The sequence below is a fragment of the Molothrus aeneus genome, chromosome 12, assembly GCF_037042795.1.
Source record: "Molothrus aeneus isolate 106 chromosome 12, BPBGC_Maene_1.0, whole genome shotgun sequence".
Taxonomy (NCBI): Eukaryota; Metazoa; Chordata; class Aves; order Passeriformes; family Icteridae; genus Molothrus; species Molothrus aeneus.
The window spans coordinates 17,031,116-17,050,885 of NC_089657.1; the positions used below are offsets into that span (position 1 = coordinate 17,031,116).

Consider the following 19,770-nt stretch of genomic DNA (forward strand, 5'->3'; position numbering starts at 1 on the left):
CACAATAGAATGGGCTGTGCATGGGGTGGATGTGGGGATGCCCAGTGTTGTACGGAATGTGAATTGGATGGTGAATTCTGTAGCCTGCTGAGGTGGAGTGCAAGGAGAGGAGAGCAGAGGCTGAGATGGTCTGAAATACACCCAATCTTACCTGTTACAGTTGAGGGTGTCTCTGAATTGTGATGCCCACACAGATCATCTTCCCAAGCACCAGAGAAGCACCTTAGCCAATCCTAGCCACTGGTGCCTAGAGAGGAGAGTGGTGCAACTGGTTCAGCTGGAGCATCCTCCTAGCCCTTCCACCTTGGCAGCTAGGGAGGGACATCTTCCAGGCCCTTCACCCCCTCCTGGACAAGTGATTTGAGACCCTGACCAGAGGAGGCCCAGGGCTTGCTCCTGGAATTGCTGCATCTTGCAGACAGTTAAGACACAGAATTGATAACATCAGCACATGGAGAAGTTAATGGGAACTTGAAATGACCAGAAGTAGGATTGCTAATCTTGGATGTGTTCCATGGCAGATAATTACATTTTATGTCCCTAGCTCCTCCCTGCAGTTTCAATTACACCCAGTCATTTTCTGTTCTTCCTGAAGCTGCTGCTGTTGCTGCTGCTCCACTCATGGTCACGTTGGCAGTAGAGGAGATGCCTTCCCAGAGTGTCTGTGGAGGTGCAAACCCCCCAAATGGCCATCTCGGTGTACACAATGCTGTTTTCAATGCCAGTGCTCTGCTCCTGCTGTTGCTCCCCCACTGCCTCCACCCTGCCCCGGGGGCTTGAGTGAGGAAAGCTGTCCAAGTGTTTGTTCTTTGGGTAGGGCTGAAGCCGTGTTGGCATGCCCCTGGGCAGCAGTGTGTTCCCAGGCTTCAGAAAGCTCATGGATTGGTGAAAAGGCTTTAATACTCACTGGCACCCGGCTGCTAATTAATTAATTAGAGAATTAATTTGGGGTTGGGTTGTAGCCAGTAACGGGGTGATCTCTGCATGTAGCAGGGAAAGGTGAGCTCTCCTCAGCCCTTGTCTCCAGGGTCACTAGCTGACACCTGGGATTAAATTTCAGATTTTGAAGGCTGGACTCTGCCCAGGTTCCCAGAGCTCTTGAGCAAATGCCTTTGGACACCCTTGGGCAAACCCACCCTGGCATGTATGCTCCTCTTGGTGTTTCTTGCTGCAGCTCATCCCTGCAACATCTGTGAGCCTTCACATAAAGTGAAGACCCACAGCAAGGTCTTACCCAGGCATTGTGCTGTCATGGGTTTTGTTTCCCTTTACACTGAACCTTTGTCCAGCTCTGCATGGTTGGGTTGGTTTATGGGATTTATTTTTATAAGAGTTGAGGAAGAAGTGCAACACTTGTGCTGTAGATGTTTTTAACAAAAAGTTTCTGAGGAAAGGAAAGCATTGCAAGGTCTGTTAATGTGGTTGGGCTTTAGGTTTGCTTGATCTTCTGGGAAAATTGCTCTGTGGTCTGATCTCTTTTTGCCTGCAGCTCACATGGGCTTGTCCCAAGCCCTGAGGTTCATGCAAATACCAGAACTCACTCTTTGAAGTAGTGAGGCTTGATCCATTAATTGCTTGATGAATTAGGACCTTGGCTATAAGCTGCCCTTGGAAGTTGTGTGAAAACTAATGAGGGATTTGATCCCAAGTCTGGTAAGTGCAGAGGAGCATGAACTGTGGGTGAGATTGGCAGCACACTCTGTACACACCCCTGGAGCTTGGGCAAGGCTTCACCCTGGGCCCAAAAAGCATCAGCCACAGAGAGGGAGAGGGCATGGCCCACAGTGGCCTGGTTTTTGGAAGAAGGATGGAGTTTTGTAAGAAAATAGTGCTAAAACCATGTGTTTCCTGCAAATAAAGTTGTATTGTCACTTCCAGAAAGGGGGAAGGCTGTTGCCCCTATTTGCAACCCCCTAAAACTCCTGATTTCCCTGGGAAAATGTGTTATTATACCCATGGTATTTTCATTCCCATCCCACTCCTGATCTAAAGATGGAGTCGGAGGCTCTGTGTCCCTGCCGTCCCCTCCCACCCTCTGCAGCTGCCTGGGGAGGTATCCAAGGAGCTGCCTCCTCCCCAGCACTCTGTTCAGCCAAGTGCACTCAAACCTACCAAAAGAGAAGGAAATATGAAAAGTGCTGGTTTTCTGTGAACTCACTGGCTGAGCTGCATAGGTGCTGAGCCACCCAAAGAAAAGGGTAACTTGTGCTTCTCTTATTGTCTTTGCTCTACTGTAAACTGATGCTTATGCAGGTGAAGGATGCTCCAAGAGTATCCCACTCATGAGAAGCTGGGTTGTACCTCTGAGCCCAGAGTTTCCAGAAGACCGGCCAGCAAGGCTGGCTTTCCTCTGGCTTTGGGTCTTGGTGGGCATGATCAGAAGGTATTGGTGAGAACTGGAAGCCTAGGGTATGTGAAGAGTTTAGGGATAAGGGTGGCATTTTGGCAGTACATCCCAGGAGAAGTGTGTGGACTGTGGTGGCCCATTCCTCTGTGGGTGACCAGCAGAGGAATCCCAAAAGCATGCCTGACTTCCACTTCCTCTGCATGCTTGCCATAATACATATTACCCAGCTTTAAATAAATTGTTTATGTGAAATACCAGGAGTACAGGTGCCTGGAGCTTCCTCCCACCTCCTCACACCTCCTCCAGGAGCAGCATCCAGGGAGCAGTACTAGGAGATGTTCTCAAGCCACAGATGACACTTTGGGACTTTCCCAAATTCCCTACAGCCTCAGCCTGGTGCCATGCAGGAAGGGAAGAGATTTCTATTGCAGAAAGACCAAATGCTGGGTCATTTCAGTGGGGACATAGGAAATCTCTCCTGTTTATGGCACAGTCTGCTGAGGGAACAAGTGATCTGGCAAGAGCTGGCTTGCAGCATGATTGGCCTTGTGCTTGCATGATGTTCTCCCAGTAACCCCAGTTGACCCCAATTGACTCCAGGGGTTTTGTATTAAGGAACAAATGAACTATGCATGTTGTGTTACTAAATAAACATGGCAGGATGCCCCTTTGCCTAATTAACCAGCCTGAAACAGGAGCAGTGACAAGTTTCATTGCAGAACTCTGCTGATTCCCAGGTGCCAGGCTGTGACCTCCAGTGGGCACCTGACCCTCAGGAGGGTCCTCTTACTGATTTGTGGTACTCACCATACCCCATCCAGATGCTAAAACTGCTTTTTTTCCCCTCAATTTTCCCATGCATTGTAAAAATAACCCCCTTTTTTTATAACACTTAGGTTGTCATAGGTGGTGCTGCTGCATTGCCCTGTGTGATCTCACCAGTTGATGCATTGGGCTCCTTATTACATGCATTATATGCATATATAATATAGTAGATGCCTATCACATGTTGGTGAGGCACAGGAACAGGTTTCCCAGGGAAGCTGTGGACTTCCCATCCCTGGAAATGCTCAAGGCCAGGTTGGATGGAGCTTTGAGTAACCTGGTCCAGTGGATGGTGTCCCTGCTCATGGTAGGGGGGTGAAATGAGATGAGCTTTAAGGTCCCTTCAGATCTGGGATTCTGTGATTATCCTGGATGTGGTATCACAGGATGCAGGAGCAGCATTGAGCCCTTCATGGGACTTGTTCCCCTTCTGCTGCTCCCCTTGTACCTGCAGCCAGGTGCAAACCAGCCTGTTCAGATGGATTTCTTGCAAGGAGCTGTGATCACTGTATCAAATAGCATCTGGAAAGCCCCAGACCTCTCTTTTCATCACGATCCAAGAGCTCCTGCTGCATAAAATTGGTCCCTGAGCAGAACAGCTCCCCAGGGTGGGCTGCTGCACTGCTCAGGTTCGAGATGCTGATGCTGAGCATGGGCCTGACCTGCCCTACTTGCAGAAGCAGCCGCGGCAGCTCCTGCGCTCGGCTGCGGGGAGGAATGCCTGGAAAACGGACTCCAGGGGGATGGAAAAAGCTCCGTGAGATCAGCCTTTGTGCAGAACAGGGTGTCGCTGCCGGCAGCCGGGGGATGGGTTAGAGAAGGAGAGCCGAGGAAAGGTTTTGTGCCAAAATTATCTTGGTGTCGGCACATACGTTTCAGAGAAGAGCTAAAAGGAGAGCAGGGAGGAGGGTCCGGCCCCTGCCTCACCTGCCCTCGCTGCCGGGAGGAGCCTGTGTTCAGCTCCCGATTGTGCCCTGCCTCCCTGCCCCCTTCCCAAGGGTCCCTGCTCTCGCTGGGAATGTAATTAGCTCCTAAGCAAAGAGGATTAGCGGGGTTAAGAGAGCCTCCAGCTCAGCACTGTCCTGGGGTGGAAATTCCAGCCCCGGTCTGGCGTCTGGGGCCATTCCCCCCTCCTTGCAAGGCAGAAAAGCAGGATCTATGTGCCTGAAGAAGAACCTGCCCTCTGGAGCACAGGTGTCTGTGCTGGGGATCCAGCAGCTCTCCATCTCAATGAGCCCTGTGTCCTTCATGGGATGATCAGAAATGCTTCCCAAAGACCTGCCTGCCTTTGTAGGGTGACAGGGAGGGTGGGTGACAAGCTGGGACAGGGGCTTAAAGTTTTCAGGCATCATTTTTCCATAGGAATCCAGGTCCTGTTATTGTCCTGTTGTTCCTGCCAGGCTCAAGGGGCAGCAGGGACATGTTCTGCAGCTCCTGATGGAGCAAGGAGCAGCTGTTGTCAGTCACCCTTTTGAGGCTGTTTTCCCTGAGTCGAGTGTCCTGCAATGACAGCTTGGCAGTGTCCCTGGAGCTCAGATGGGCGCTAGGATGGCCCAGTCCCCTTTCCAGGGACAAGAGGAAGAGCAAAGTGCCACTCTTGAAAGGTGGGCAGCGGGTTGGACCCTAGAGTTTCTGCAGGAGAAAGAGGTAACCAGAGAAGCAGGGCACAGGGTGCAGCAATTGCTGGGTTACTCCTAGATTTTTGTGCAGAATTCATGATTTTAAACAATACCCCAGCCCCGAGGGTATGAATATTTGGGTCAGTCACATAAACTTAAGTCAAACTGAGAGCTCTGCATAGCAGCTCTGCACGAGAGAGGAAGGCGGTTTCGGTTTCGCTGGCCTGAGCCCTCAAATCCTGTTAAAGGCTGGTAATTAACAGCTCGCTGTGACTCAGGAGTTTTCTGTGCTGCTGAACCTGCTGTAATTAAGCTGGTTCCTGCTGCTGGGCTGGGCAGCACCGGGCTCCCCAGCAGCTCCTCCTGCAGACACGGGGCTGGAGTGGGGCTGGGGTCATTGGAACCTTGCAGGCAAGTCTGAATTAAGAGTGGGGTCCTACCTGATGGTGATGAGGAGCATCTGTGGGTGGTCCCCTCATGCAGTCCATGTTTCTGTGCTGGACCTCACTGCTGGATTTTCTGCAGAACCCCATTAGAAGTTAGCCCTGTGTCTGCTGCTGGCTCTTGTCTTCTGCTGGTTGTGTTTTTGGAACTTCTGTGTTTTTGGAACTTCTGCTCCACACACTGGGGTTTGCCTTGCTGTGCCTGCTCTCAGCTTCTGGCCACTTTAAAGTTATATTAAGAACTGCTGCTCCTTTCTTTAATCAGTAAAAAAGCCCAGAGCTTCAGGTTCCTTTCTTGTTTTAGCTGCAATTATATTATTAAGGGACAAATGTCAGCTGTATGTGGACCCTGCTGATTAATACTTCTGAGGCAACTGCTGCCCACACTGCAGATTGTTTTCAATGGTTCATAAAACTGAACAATATTTTGAGAGGAGTGGCAGTGGCTGAATGAAGTAGGGGATTTCTGCCTTTTAAATGAAAATATATTTGAAGTGAACCATGTTTCCCCAATGCCAGGCTGGTTTTCCAGAGCACATTTGCTGTGCCCTAGGACTTGGAGCTGCAGCCTGTTGTATTGCTGTGCTCCTGGGCTAGCAAGCTGCTAGGGCCAGCATGCCAAGGTGTCTCCAGAGCTGTCTTGCTGGGACGTGAGTGGATATGTCAGGATCAAAGCCTGAGTGCTCACTGTGGCTCAGGCAGCCAAAAGATTTGGGCTTACAACAGGCAGCCCTTTGGCTTTGGGGAGGTCAGGATTGCTTCTGGGCCAGCCCGTGGTGCTGGAGCTGAGGTGGCAGCAGGGCAGATGTGACACCCGAGTCTCCACTGCAGATGTCCTTCTCAATAGTCTGTAAGAGCTCTTGGAGCCACCCACCTCGCTGTGGGTTCTGCTTTAATTGGTGGTGAAATTTCATCCTTGGGATATTGATTATGGTTTCCTAGAAAGTGACAAGGAAAAATTCGGGGAAATGCTTTTTGCCCATATAACATGAATAGGTCTTCATGGAAGCTCTTCTCCCCAGCTAAACTTTGACAGCTTTTCCCAGCAAATGCTTATTTTGGTAGGTATTGCAGATCTGCTTCTCAGGGGTGATGGTGTTCTGTCCATGAAACGTCCACAGACTCATCCTTCAGAGAGTCACTCAAGCCATCCTCGAGCAGACAGACAGACAGGGACAGTGACCTTGCAGCAGGGACATGGACACAGACATACAGGGCTGTCACTGCCAGGGCATTGGATTGGATATTCTCACCAGCTGGGTGCCATGAATATTAAAATTCACCAACATGGGAAGGGCCTGAGTAACTTTCCATCGCCTGACTGAGGTTTCACAGTTTGGAACAGCTCTGGGAAAGGCTGAGAGAAGATCAATAACTGCCCTAATGCACCCTGTTAGGGACTTTCTTGACCTTGAGAAGCTTTGAAGAGAGTTACTGTTGTGCACATGAAAGGCTGAAGGCAGTAAAAATAGGCAAAGTGGAAGCACAGAGAGGAAGCAGGACAAGCTAAAGTTGCCATAGCGTTTTATAGATATTAGGGTTTCATAAATGTATGTACTGGAGAGCAAAAAAACCCAGTTCATTCACAAAATTCAGGTCACCTGGTTCTAGCACAGGCTTTTCTGCCTTTGCTGTTCAAGTCAGAGCCAGCAGCCATTCTGGTGGGGCAGCCCTGGAGCTCTGTGCCTCAAGGAGCCTTGTGCCTCTCTGCTGCTTTGGGCAGTATCACTGATGTCCCCTGCAGCACCAACCCAGAGATGTCCTCTTAGCTCCTCAGTGGACACCTCACTCACAGCTGGCATGGGGGGAAAGTGAGGGGGTTCCTGTGTCACCCTCCTAATGCTGTGCCAGGTGCAGCAAAGAGCAGGAGATGATGGAGGGAGGCAGGGGAAGAGGAGAGCAATGGTACAGAGGAGGTATGGAGCTCTCAGGGGAATGGGGACAACCTGGACATTCATTCCTGCTCCTGCTGTGCCTTGCATTGAACAATGAGTGTCTGAAGAAGCTCAGAATCAGTCCCCAGTGCAGGGGCTGGTACCCAACATCGGGAGGTTATTGCCATCTCTACCCTGGGAGACAAAGTGCTTGGATCAAATGGCTTTGGATCACACTTGGATCCTGTTTGTGATCAGGCTTTATGAGATGGCTCCTTGGGGTCTGGTAGGACATGGCAGCACTGACCCCTGAATCCAGGCTGCTTCGTGGAGTGTGTGGGCTCCTGTGTCCTAGAGCTCTCCCTTGGCCACAGCAGGAGCTGCTGGTGGAGATGGTGGTAGCCACTGCTTTTGCAAAGGCAAAAGGTGTGGGGAGAGTTGGATTGGAGGGAACCTTTGGAGCAGCATGCTCTGAGGGGCACCATGGGGGCTGGTGGTCCCTGAGCAGGTACCAGCAGCAGATGATGAGGATGGTGGGACCAACTAAATCAGAGTCTAAAGCTGTGATGGGCAGACAGACAAACAGCTCTTTTAGTGGGAGATGGTGAGAGGATTTGGCTGTTCAGCTCCTATTTCCACCCCTGTGAGCAGCCACAGCTTATCCTGATGGGCTCACAGACCATTATACAACCTGGATCTTTCTTCTTTCTATTTTTTTAATAACATGCCATGTTAGTGCTTTATTTGGGAACATGTTGGGACACTTAATCGAGCGTTTAATTGGCTTTGTAACAGTGGATTTCTGAGTGGGCTGAGGAGGAGACAGCTTTAGGGCTGGGTTGCAGTGGAGATGCTCAATTTTCCAGCTGAGATGGGAGCATCTCAGACTGAGTTTGCTGGTGTTGATCCACTTACCAAAGCACCATCGTTTTTCCTGTTGAGCCCAGTGGCATTTTGCAGTTGTATCCTACAGACTTTAGGATCTGTAAAGGTCCCTGGAACAAAATGAGAGTGAGGAGAGGGGCTGCCAGTGGTGAAGCATGTGGCCATGCTGGGGAAGAATCCAGTGAGAATGCTGATGATGGGATGTGATTGTTGGGGATGGGTTTTGCTAGCTCAGGCCAGGCTCTTATGTTGATTCCTTTCTTGCCACATCCAAACTGTGCTGGTAAAGTCCATGGGCAGGACAAGCCCACATGGGCAGCTGGGGCACTGGAAGGACATGGGTGCTGTGCTGCTGATAAAAGTCCAAGCCTTTATCAGAGTGTGTGCTATTGAAGGCTGTGTCCTTCTGTAAGGATCAGCAGGCCCTGAAAGACAGTTTGTGGTATCTACAGCTCAGGCAATGCAGGGGCTCACCCTGGTTTAACAGTGTTCCACATACCATGTAGTTCAGGATTCAGCCCTTGCTGTGTGCTGGGATACCCTGTTTCCCTGAGTACAGGTGTGCTGGGGTGAGCCAGGGGAGGTAAGGACTAAGATGCCATCTCCCAGGGAGTACACTGGCTGTTTGAGAAAACACTGCTGGGCAAGGGAAGAAATTACATTTACTCTATGGAAAGGAGTGGCATTATTGGTGTGGTTAAAAATTACTGCTCAGGAGGTGGCCAGCTGGGTGTTCCTGTTCTTCATTAAATCATAGGATCACCGAATGGTTTGGGTGGGAAGGGATCTTAAAGCCCATCTGGTTCCAGTCCCCCTATCATGGGTAGGGGTGATCAGGTTGCTGGTGGGGGACACAAGCTTGTCCCATCAGGTGGCACTGACAGGAGATGTAGGGTGGGAGCTGGGCACTCACCATCATCCCTCTCCTCAAGTTTCCCTGCTTTGCAGCATAAACTCTGCTCTCCTGTGAAACAAAGCCTTCCTCTGTGGTGGAGAGGGAGGCTCTGTATAATTAATGCTGCCGGGGGAGTTGGGGTTCTGCAGTGCTGCAGTGCCCAGGACTCAGCTGGGCTCCAGTGCAGCATTCCCTGCATGCAGCCATCCTCTGCTGGGCAGCACTAAGGAGCAAGCACTGTGAGCAAGGGCTCTTCAGCCTCTAATTTAAGCACAAAACCTCACAGCATGTGAAAAGGCAGAAAGCTGAATGGAGCAGGGAGGTGCACTAAGGAGCCGCTTCTTCCTCCTCCCCCTGGCCTGGTTGCTGGGCTGATGAGCTGGGGAAGGTGGATGGCACCAGCCTGAAGCAAAAATAAACACCAAAGTGAAATAGAAAATGAAAGCAAGCTCATTCTTTGAAGCATACTGAGACTCTGAGCCTGGGAAGGTCTCTGAATGGATATTTTGAGCAACGTTTCATTCTTACATTACCCAGTAATGTGTAGTGGTTCTCAGTCTCGGTGGTGGAGCTGTTAGTGTGGCCTGTGGCCACCTCACAGCCATCTTTCCAATGATTTTTCTGCCACAGGGGTCAGGGACTGAGTGGAAGCACATGATTGAATGCCTTTTTGGTTGACATTTGCTATGGAAGTTGAGAGGAAAATGTTTCACAGGGACAGTTTGTCTTCTGGAGGTGTGAGACACTTGCAGAAGGTGGGTCCCCATGTGGCACCCCAGGGCAGGTGCTGGACAGCAAAGCCCCAGATGCTAGAAATAGGTTTATTTATACTAATTTTCCATTCTCCCAGAGGAAATTCTTGCATGGCTTCTGGGGACCCACATCCTGGCATGAGGAGGAATTGGGTACCAAACCTTAACAGGCACTTTGACCCCCTTCAGGGAGTTCATCTGCTTCTTACCTCCTTAAAAGCCTTGTCACAGGACCTTGTGAACCCTGGCTTTCTCCATCTGCATTTTCTCCACGGAGCAGAAGAGGGAATGACATGTCCATCCATTTTCCACTTCCTGTTCATTTCCTGGCCCTCAGTCAACCCATTCAGCACAGATCATCATCTCTGCCCCTGTCATTTCATCTGAAACAGCTTCCTTTTCCTATGTGTCCCTGGCTTTTTGTGCCTAAGAGCAGCTGCTCCACTGGGCAGACAGAAGCCATGCTGCAGCTTCCTTGGGGGTGAGGCAGGATTCCTTAAAAACCCCAATGCTTCCATAGCCTCTTTCTTCACATAAGGCTATAAAGTAGCTCCTTTCCAACCACTGGGAGCATAGGAGGGATGAGCCAGGAGGTGCCATTATAAACATAAGTGATTGTAATTGTAAGCCAGGGCATTAACAGAGATGCTTATGCTTGATCCAGCAGTGATTGCACTCCTTTCTTTCTTCGATTTTTATCCCTTCCCTGCTCTTGTGAGCAAATGGAAAGGTGTTTCCAGAGCTTGGGCTTCCCCATTTCCTTCCCTTGTGTGTTCACCCTGCAATATTTAGAAGAAAACATAGGCAATATTTAGAAGCCACCAGGGGATAAAATGCTCCATCAAATGTGTGAACATTCTGAGAAAATAGGGAGTTATTAGGAAATGTCCCTTGAGAAAATGACAAAGCTCAGGAGAGTGCCAGAGGCTGGGCCAGCAAGGGCTCCAGTGTCTCCAGGGGCTTGCCTGCTTCCTAAGGACATTGATTGCTCCAGTGCAAACTGAATTTCTCTCTGCTGTGAGGATGGTGAAGCCCTGGCACAGATTGTCCAGAGAAGCTCTGCATGCCCTGTCCCTGGAAGTGTTCAAGACAGTCTGGATAGGGCATGGAGTGACCTGGTCTAGTGGCAGGTGTCCCTGCTCATGGCTGAGGCTTGGAACTAGATGATCTTGAATGTCCCTTCCAACCCAAATTGTTCTAGGATTCCATGATCTCCCAGAGGGAGTGCCAGCATCTGCTTGGGACTGATCACCTCCAGCATTGGGGGTGATGATACAGGGTTCCACCTGCAAGTGGCTGCTCTGCCACCCTATTAATTTTAATGTAAAATTCCCCAAATTTTAAAGGCAGTCCTGGCCAGGCATAAGAAAATTGATAAGAAATTTACACAAAGTTTAAAGCAGGGGCATAGCCACACCCTCAGGAAACTGAGTAGGAACTCATGTGTCTGCCCTCTGGCAAAAGGACATCCAAAATTATTTATTCCTTTGCACTTTGCCAAGAGTTTCTAAATATGTTGCTTCAAATGGCACCTAGAGAAGTGAGATCTTCTAGGCAGTACACAAAATGAGCTGTGATAAGTAAGCAGCCCATTAACAGAAATGCTGGCACCCTCTCTTTGAAAAAATATCCTGCTTGGATTTAGCATTGGTTGTTAAATTGTTGTTTGCAGACTGAATGGTGGTTGGTTTATAGTCCTGATGCAGTCACAGCCAAGCACAGGTGCACTGAGAGCAGCAGGGAGCTGGAATTCCCAGCGAGGACAATGCCAGGAATGCAGGAATTAAATGTGCCCCCAGCCTGAAAACAGCAGCTTGAGAAGCTCAGCCAGGGGGACCCTCCTGCACCAACAAAAGGAAATATCAAACTTTTTCTCAAAAATTGCTTCAGTTCTTTGTGTGGCAGAATAGAATTTGCTGGGGTGGGGGTGGGCAGAGGTGTAGCCCACTGCTGGACTTGCTGCCCAGCTGAAATGCATTTCCCTTCTGAGGCTGTTCCTAGAACTGATATTAAAGCTCTTTAGGAGCTCCTGGAAGCAATTCCCCAACAAAGCAAATCGTTTCAGCTAATTAAGAATCTGATGAGAAAACCCCAGGTAATACTTTGCAACTTAACTTTCTGGGGTGTTTAGAAGAGAAACAATTTGAAAGCAGCTGCTGTAGTTTCATTTTGTGTGTTGGATGGCACGGTGGAGGCACAGGGATCTGGGGGACACGGCTGTGGTTACTGCTGTGCTTTATGCTGCTGCTCACAGGGATGTGACAGGGTGAAGGGGACAGCAGGAAGCTGGGATGTCACAGCTCTTGTCCCATGTGGATGGTGTCTCTGGGCATCCTGGCAGCCGTGCTGTGGGGTTCAGCCTCTGGGGCACAGGGGGGCTGTGCTGGCAGCGGCACAGGGCAGGTGCGAGTAAAGCATCTTCCCCAGCATAGCCTGCGGGCCAGGCTCAGTGCTGGGCTGCTCCCTGCGTGCTGCTGCCGTGGTCCCCAGCTCTGCAGAGGCTCAGAGAGGTGCAGAACCCAGAGTGCTCTGCAGAGCACCTCCTGTGTTTCAGGCAGGGAAGATCCAGCCCTGAGAGCTGTTCAGGCTCAGCCATGCAAAAATCCATGGTGATACAGGGGAAGGGAGCAGTCCCAGCTTCCCCCTGTCCCATGGGCAGGAGCCAGTGGAGCCCAAGCACCCTCTCATCAGGGCTGGAAGCCTCTGCAAGGGCTCTCCCTCCTTTGCTGAGGATTATTTCAGTTCTGTTTCTGCCTCACTGAGGCCGTGCTGAGCCAGCGCCAGCTGTCCCTGTCTGTGCCGAGCAGTATTTGGGAACCAGGGCAGGCTTTTCCCTGTCTCTCCTCTCCATGGCTATAGGTCCCCCACCAGCGAACCCTTGAGCTGCCTCAAAGCTCATTCTGGCTACAACCATCCAAATGCACCAGACCCCCTCAGCAGAGCATGAGGTTTTATTTCCAAAGCGTTCTCTTCACTGCTGCTTTGCCTCCTCATCTTCCCACTGCCATCTGCTCTGCCTGCTAAAATAAGGCAGCGTGCTGCGGGTGAGCGGTGCCGTGCTCAGGAGCCTCTGCTCTGCCCAGGCTGCTCGGCACGGGGACCCTCTGCTGGCCGTGCCGTGGGGCTGGGAAGGGAAGGGGAGGGTTTATCTGCCCCTCTCCCCGCCCCAGTTTCGGGTTTATCTCTCCAAGTTGATGGAAAGACTGGTACCCACTCAGGGTGATGCCTTGCAAGGGATTTGGCTTCTCATCTCCCACCTGGGGCAGATGGTGACTTGCTGAAATTGGATGCCCAAATTTTAGATAGTTTAAATGAAATAAACCCTACATCAGGAGACCTTAAGTATCTGGAGAACAGCCCAAGTCCTTCATGCTGCTCTCATCCCTTGATGCCCTCTCCCGTGATTTCCTTGTGAAGGAGTTACTGTAAGGAAATAGATATAGAACCACCTCCACCACCCTTTTCCCTGGATTGATGAAAAGCCTCAAAAGTAGATTTTCTGGGGGCCTCTTTGCACCAAAAATGTGAATTCCTGTACCCAGGACAGGGTGGGAATCACTCTGTGTCCTAACACATGGCAGAGCACAATCCTCTGTCTGCTTTTGTGTTTCCCACAACACAAAACCCCGAAGAAAGGTGAGGTTGGGAGGTGGGGAGAAAGTGTTTTGCACAGTTAGCCTAGAGACCTCATTGCCATGGGATACTGGAAGAGAGAGTACAGCAAAACACTGGAACACAAAGGGAGGGTCTGGGGGAGGTGGAGACACCCTTGGGAGCGATAGTAGGGATTTCTTAATTTCAGAGATCTGGTTTGGGATTTTCAGATGGGATCACTGAATGCTTTGTATTGTCCCATAGCTAGCAGTCTTTGGTCATTATTTGTGTCATGACTGGGAGATAAGTAGCAGTCTCTGAGCTCTGACATGAAGGGCTGTTTTAGGGCTTTTTTTGGGGTTAGGGTATTTTAATTGTTTGGAGCTCAAAGAGCACCTGGTTCCCAAGCCTGTGGAAGCAGTAAGCATTGATTTCAGAGGGGTTTGGTTGACTCAGAGACAAAATATTCTCAAAGAAAAAGAAAAGCAATCCTACAGGTATTTGGTTTGGGAATAACCCCACAAAGTGTGGGTGTGGGTATGAGGCCAGGCTGGTGGGGTGGGTTTGCCCATGGCTCTGCCCGAGCCAGGGCAGGGTCCAGGCTGTGGGGCTGATGCTGGGATGTGCAGGGCTGAGCCCGGCCCGGGTGAGGGAGCTACGGCAGCACATCCCACTGGCTGCTGGCAACAAACACCCGCACTGGCTCTGCGAAGGAGCTGTGAAATTCCCCTCTTTACATAATTGCCTGGTTTACTCAGAGCTGTTAAGTATGACCAACAGTCATCTGTTTGCCGAGAGCAAATAGGACATGAGGAGAAGAGGAGCAAACTAGAGCTAGGCGGAAGTATTTTTAACAAATCTGGGTTTTTCTTCAGGCTGGAAGTCAGGGGAGTGTTGCCAGCCTTTAGAGGAGCAGTTTTCTGCAGTGGCCTGAACTACTCTTAAAGTGGAGCTTCTTAAATTACTTAAAGGGTTTAAGTGAGGTGGTTCCTCTTGTGGCTTCAGGAGCCACAAAGTCCCACAGGCATCTGTCTGTCTGCAGAAAGGGCAGCTGGGGAAGGAAATGCCTTCATAGTTCATATCAAATTGAGTAAATATGTGATTTGTATGATTTTTAAATTTTTTTAAGCAACCATTTTATGTGAACTTCACCATTTCCTTTTGGCTTCTCAGCTTCATTCTTGCTGCATTTACTCTTGAAATGGAAAATTGCAGCTCTTCCACCCCAGCAGCTGTAGCAGTTCCTACTCCTGGCTCCAGAGAGCCTGGGTGCTGCTGGTGGGAGAATCCATCCAGGTCAGGGTATCGAGTCACCCCGTGCCAGCTGGGTGGCCATCAGCTATTCCTAAAAGAGGTTTAAGTTAAAATAAGAAGGTTTTCAAAAGAATCTTAAGTTTAAAATAAGTTCCGAAGCTGATGAAAATTGAATTGGCCCCACCAAGACACATTATCCCTCTGTAGGCAGCTCATGATTCCTGACTCCATCAAAGTGCCCAAAATGTGGGCTGGAAGGAGTCAGGAAACACTCAAGATGAGGACAGATGGTGAGGATGGGGGATGGTCCTGGGGAGGATGGTTGGGAGCTGTACCCCAGGCAGGTGGGAGATGCTGGCCCTGCCACTCCAGCTCTGCCATGGGCAACAGGTGAGGGGATGGGAGAGGGTGTGCAAGGCATGAGTGTGGAAAGATGCTGCTGTGTATAATTTGGGAAGTAAAATGGCTTATCCATCTCCATTGTAACAACTCATGTTTCTAGAACGTTTCCCAGCCTTTTAGTGTAATAGTTTATTGACCTGCACAGCAGCATAAAAGATTAAGGGAGTTAATTTTTCAAGCTTTTCACTTGATTTATTCCATAAAGGTAGTTCATTTAATTAAAATATTTCTGCTGCTGGAATTAGGACTCATGGCCCTGAAGCCTGGAGTGGGGTGCATGGGCTCTTTTGAAGCAGCAGTCATTTAATGTGGTCAAGCAGCACTGCCCACAGAAACCAAAACATCCAGTTCTCTAGGCACACATGCAGTTCAGGGCAAAAATCATGGATGCTGCTATCGCCTCCAGTGGAGGAGTGCAGGTATCTGCTCCCCATGGGAAAAGGGGTTTGGTGGCTCTTAGCAGTATAGCCCTGAGTACCCTCAGCCACCTCCACGTGGGGGTTTTGGTCTCTGCCAACATAGGGTTGTCTCGTGGGAAAATATTAAAAAATATAGCTATATTTAAAGCCTGGAAAACTTTATGTGCAGGTACTGCAGGATATTAGTTTGTGATTTCCTCAGCTCCCAAGCCATACCTCTGATGGCTCCCCAGCCTGCTTTGAAATGATGCCTTGTGATCATGAAAGAGGTTCAGACCCAGTTTGCTGCTGCTGGACTGCATTGGGGTGAGGGGACAGGGGAAGCAGCTCCTAGGGGGAGGAAGCTGAAGCTTCCCGAGATGCTGATTTTCTTCTGGTTTGGAAATGAGTGTCTGATAGACACTTGGGGCTCTCTGCAATTTAAAACAGAGCAATCAGACAGCTTGAATCTGCTTTTATCAGATGCAGCAAATTGCTAGTTGTATGGCTGGATATTTTAGTCAACACTAGTGCCTATGAAAAAAGAAGGTTTTGGTTAAATAAGACTCCTCTGATAAACTTAGCTTTTCTTGGATTTTCTTCCATTCAGTTGGAAAACCACATAGAGTATTGTATTTGTTTTCTGCAGAGTTGGCCAGGTTTCCCTTAGCAGGCATTATTTTTGCTGCAGACTTGAAATCTTCTGCATGCAGGTTTCAAATGGCTTCTGGGGAGTCACAGTTCCTGTGTCACACGTGTGTGAAATAGCCAGGAGGAGCACCTTGCACCTCCACCATGGGAGTGGGGCCCATGGTGACTGGATATGGGCTCTGCTGGACCTGCTTCACATCTCCTGGGCATTATTGTGGGATTGTTATCATGCAGCTGGTGTTCAGAGATGCTCTGCTGCTGCTAACCTTGGCTGAGAAATACATCCTGATAATGGGCACTGTTAAAGATAAGGCTGGTTGGCAGGCTGATAAATCTCGTTAAGGAGTACCTGATCACAGAGTAAATTACAATGCATGCCCAGATTGATTCAGACAAAAATGAACAATATATTACTTTGTTATCACTTGGGGAGAGTAGACTCCTGGCTCAGTGCTCATGGCTGCTGGAGGGGTAGCTGTGCTGGATGGCCCTGGAGCTTGCTGAGAAGATGCAGCTTCTCCGTGGGTGCACCCCTGGCAGTGGCAGAGCAGGAGCCCAGCAGTCCTCAGGGATGCTGTGCTGGGAGCAACTGGTCTGTTGGTGGGTGAGAAGGGACAGGGAGCTTGGACAGGTGGAGAACAAGAGCTGTGTTCCTCTCTTCTACATGGTGAGATGGTGGTTCTCCCAGTCTAGTCTGCAATGACTGTGAATGATCCAGACAGCTCCATAAATGTCACATTGGAGCAAAATGGGAAAATTAGAGCTTGCCGTCCTTGGGACAGCCATAGCTAATCTGTGAAAAGCAGACCAAACCCTCTGCTGCTTTAATACTGTTGCCTGGATTTTATTGTGAACAGAAAATCTTCTTAATACTTCATCCATTTGGATCCAGTCTCTCGGAACTGAGCTGGTAGTTAATTTAGTTCTTTCTCTGAGATGAAACAGAGAGGAATAGTAAGGCTCAGTGAAAAGGAAAATGAAAACTGCTTTCAGCATCAGATTTGCTCTCTTGTTCCTCCTGTTTTTCTTAAATACTCAGCACATGCTCACGTGTCACCTCCCATCATTGCACCTCCAGCTGTCCAGCCTGGACATGACTTTTCTCCCACTTCTCTGGAAAGATGCTCCATCTTGAGTCCATCTCAGACCAGGGGCAGTTTTATCTCCACCTGCTCATTGCAGAAGGAAACATCAGGTAATGGTCAAGGTAGCAGAAGATGTGTGGTGATAACCAATGGCCAAGAAAAAACACGAGCACATCCAGACTGGAAATAACAGCAGAAATAAATGAGTGTCAAAGCTGCTACGCAGTGGTGGCAACTGTGGGAAATCAAGGGTGAAATGTGAAATTTGGACCAAAGTGCTGAGGAGTGACCAGGTGCAGATGGGAGTGGCTGATAGTAACAGAGAGAATGGCCCCTCCTCACCATCTCCAGGGAAACCCACTCAAGTTTATCTCCACCACCATTGCCCTGCTGGGAGCTGGCACCTCTGCTTCCCATTCCCAAAGGCAGCTGGTTCCTTTCTGGATGTCTGTGCTAGTGCAGGAGCATGGCAGTGACCCTGCTGCTCAGCAGGCCATTCCCAGGGCAATGGATGCTCACCCACAGCCCTGGCAATCGGTCCCATGGCTTTTAGACAAGCCAAAAGCATCAAAGTGCTCTCCTCAATATCCTACTGATTTTTTTAAATTTTTTTTTTAATCTAATGAACTGGAAGGAAATATGTTGAGTGGGGAGGGATGTCTATATATATTCTGCAAAAGCACCGGTTTCCAAATTTTGGACAGCTGTGTACCCTTTTTTAGCAGCCCCTTCACACAGCCCACACAGCACCCAGGCTCTCGCCTTCAGCTCGTTTGGAAATACACTTCCTTGATTGCAAAATAGTTTAAATCCTTTGACTTAGAAACATTCTTGCCGTTCAAAAAAGATTTTTATTTTTTTTCAAGCTCCAAAAATACAGAAGGTGCTTCCTGCCACAGCAGCTGCCCTAATTTTGGAGGGGATGGAAGATGGGCAGGGATGAGCAGGGGGGAACCTGGCTCGTGGCTATGGCCACATGGATGCAGGTGATGAGAAGCTCCCAGGGTGGGAGCTGCTGGCTGTGGGGGCTTCAGCTGGATGCCAGAACCAGGGGTTTATTCTGGGGTCCCAGACAGATGTCCCAAATAGGTTGTCCAACTGGCCCCTTGGCATTTGGGTCAGTCAAAGTGAGCTGCTTTCCCAGTTCTGGGGAATAAAATTTTTGGGGTCTAATAGGGAAATAACAATATCAAAAAGTAATCTGAGCTTGACTAACGCCATAGTTCCTGACATCATGGAAAAGTTGGTGGCATTTTCCTCAGCTTCTGTCAAGCCAGATTTGGGTAGGACCCTTGCTGGGAGCCCTGGGACAGCCCAGGGGACAGCAGAGCAGGATACCTGTCCACAGGTCAGCACTCCAAAAAGTCCATCCATTTACTGCAGCAGGCAGCGGTGCAGGGGAGGGGTCTGGAGCACAACTGAGGAGCAACTGAGGGAGCTGGGGGGGGCTCAGCCTGGAGAAAAGGAGGCTCAGGGGGGGACTTCAACTCTCTACAACTACGCGAAAGGACATTGTAGCCAGGAGGGGGTTGGTTTCTTTTCCCAAGTAAGGAGTGCTAGGATAATGGAAACAGCCTCAAGTAGTGCCAGGGAAGGTTTAGATTAGGTATTAGGAAAAATGTCTTTGCAGAAAGTTTGTCAAGCACTGAAACAGGGTTCTCAAGGAAGTGGTAGAATCACCACCCTTGGAGGGATTTAAAAGACATGCAGGTTTGGCACTTGGGATGTGGGTTAGTGGTGGCCTTGGCAGTGCTGGGGTAACAGTTCAACTCAATCTTAGAGCTCTTTTCCAACCTAAACAATCCCATAATTCTATGATTCCTCCTGCACTTCTGCCACAGGAGGTACTGCCCAGGAGGGATGCCCTGACCCAAGGTGGTGGCCAGTGTGGTTTGCAGGTGTCGGGCTGGCCGTGGTGGTGACAGCCCCGTGTGCAGCTCCTGCGGGGGCAGAGGCGAGCGGCGCTTTCCCCTTTGCTCACCGGCCGGCCTCGGCTGCGGCAGCGCAATAAGCTGCACTTGGCAAGAGCACAGCTGTTCCTCGAAGGCAAGCAGAGGGTAGCATTGCTATTACTCATCAGTCAGAGACTTTCAGCTGCAATAATCCTCCGCTGGCTGTGTGCAGGATCGAGCTGCAGGGTGGGAGGCCCCATGGGAGCTGTTTTGCTGACCCTCAGGCTCTGCTGTGCAGGGCTGGTTCATCCCTACTGCAGGAGCAGCAGGGAGCATAATCCCTGGGATGAGACGTGCAAGGGGAAGGGACAGACAAGGAACAGGACTGCGATGGCCACTTTGGCACCTGGCTGTTGTCTGGCTGCCCATCTCTGCTTGCCTTCCCCTTTCCATGGCACCAGTAAAGGGGATGGGTTGTGGAGCTGACACCTGGCTCCAGGTCCCCTCTGGGTAGATTTGGGGAGGGAGCACTGGTGCAATACACACCATCTTCCTTGCAGCTGTCACAGGGCTCAGAGATGCCTCTGCCCATGTCCTTCCCTCCCAACACGCTGACAGCAGCTCCAGTGCTCAGCCATTGTGTGCAGCTTCTTCCATCCTCTCTTTCTGTGTCTATTTTCCACCTGAGAGAGGTCCCAGCACAGAGAAGGGATGAAGTGGAGCAGATGGGAGGCAGAAAACAAGCCCTGTGAGGCAGAGCTCATCTCGGCAAGCTCATTACCCTGGGCTGCTTTTAATCACATTATTGCAGTGTGAAGGCCATCAATACATCACACACATTTAAAATAGAGCTG

At 50.0% G+C, this 19,770-nt stretch overlaps 1 protein-coding gene across 2 annotated transcripts in view; it reads left to right on the forward strand.

Moving 5' to 3' along the window:
• The window catches only part of BSN (bassoon presynaptic cytomatrix protein), a 67,285-nt gene that overhangs the window by 24,620 nt on the left and 22,895 nt on the right, over nucleotides 1-19,770 (forward strand). The gene's annotated exons all lie outside the window — the stretch shown is intronic.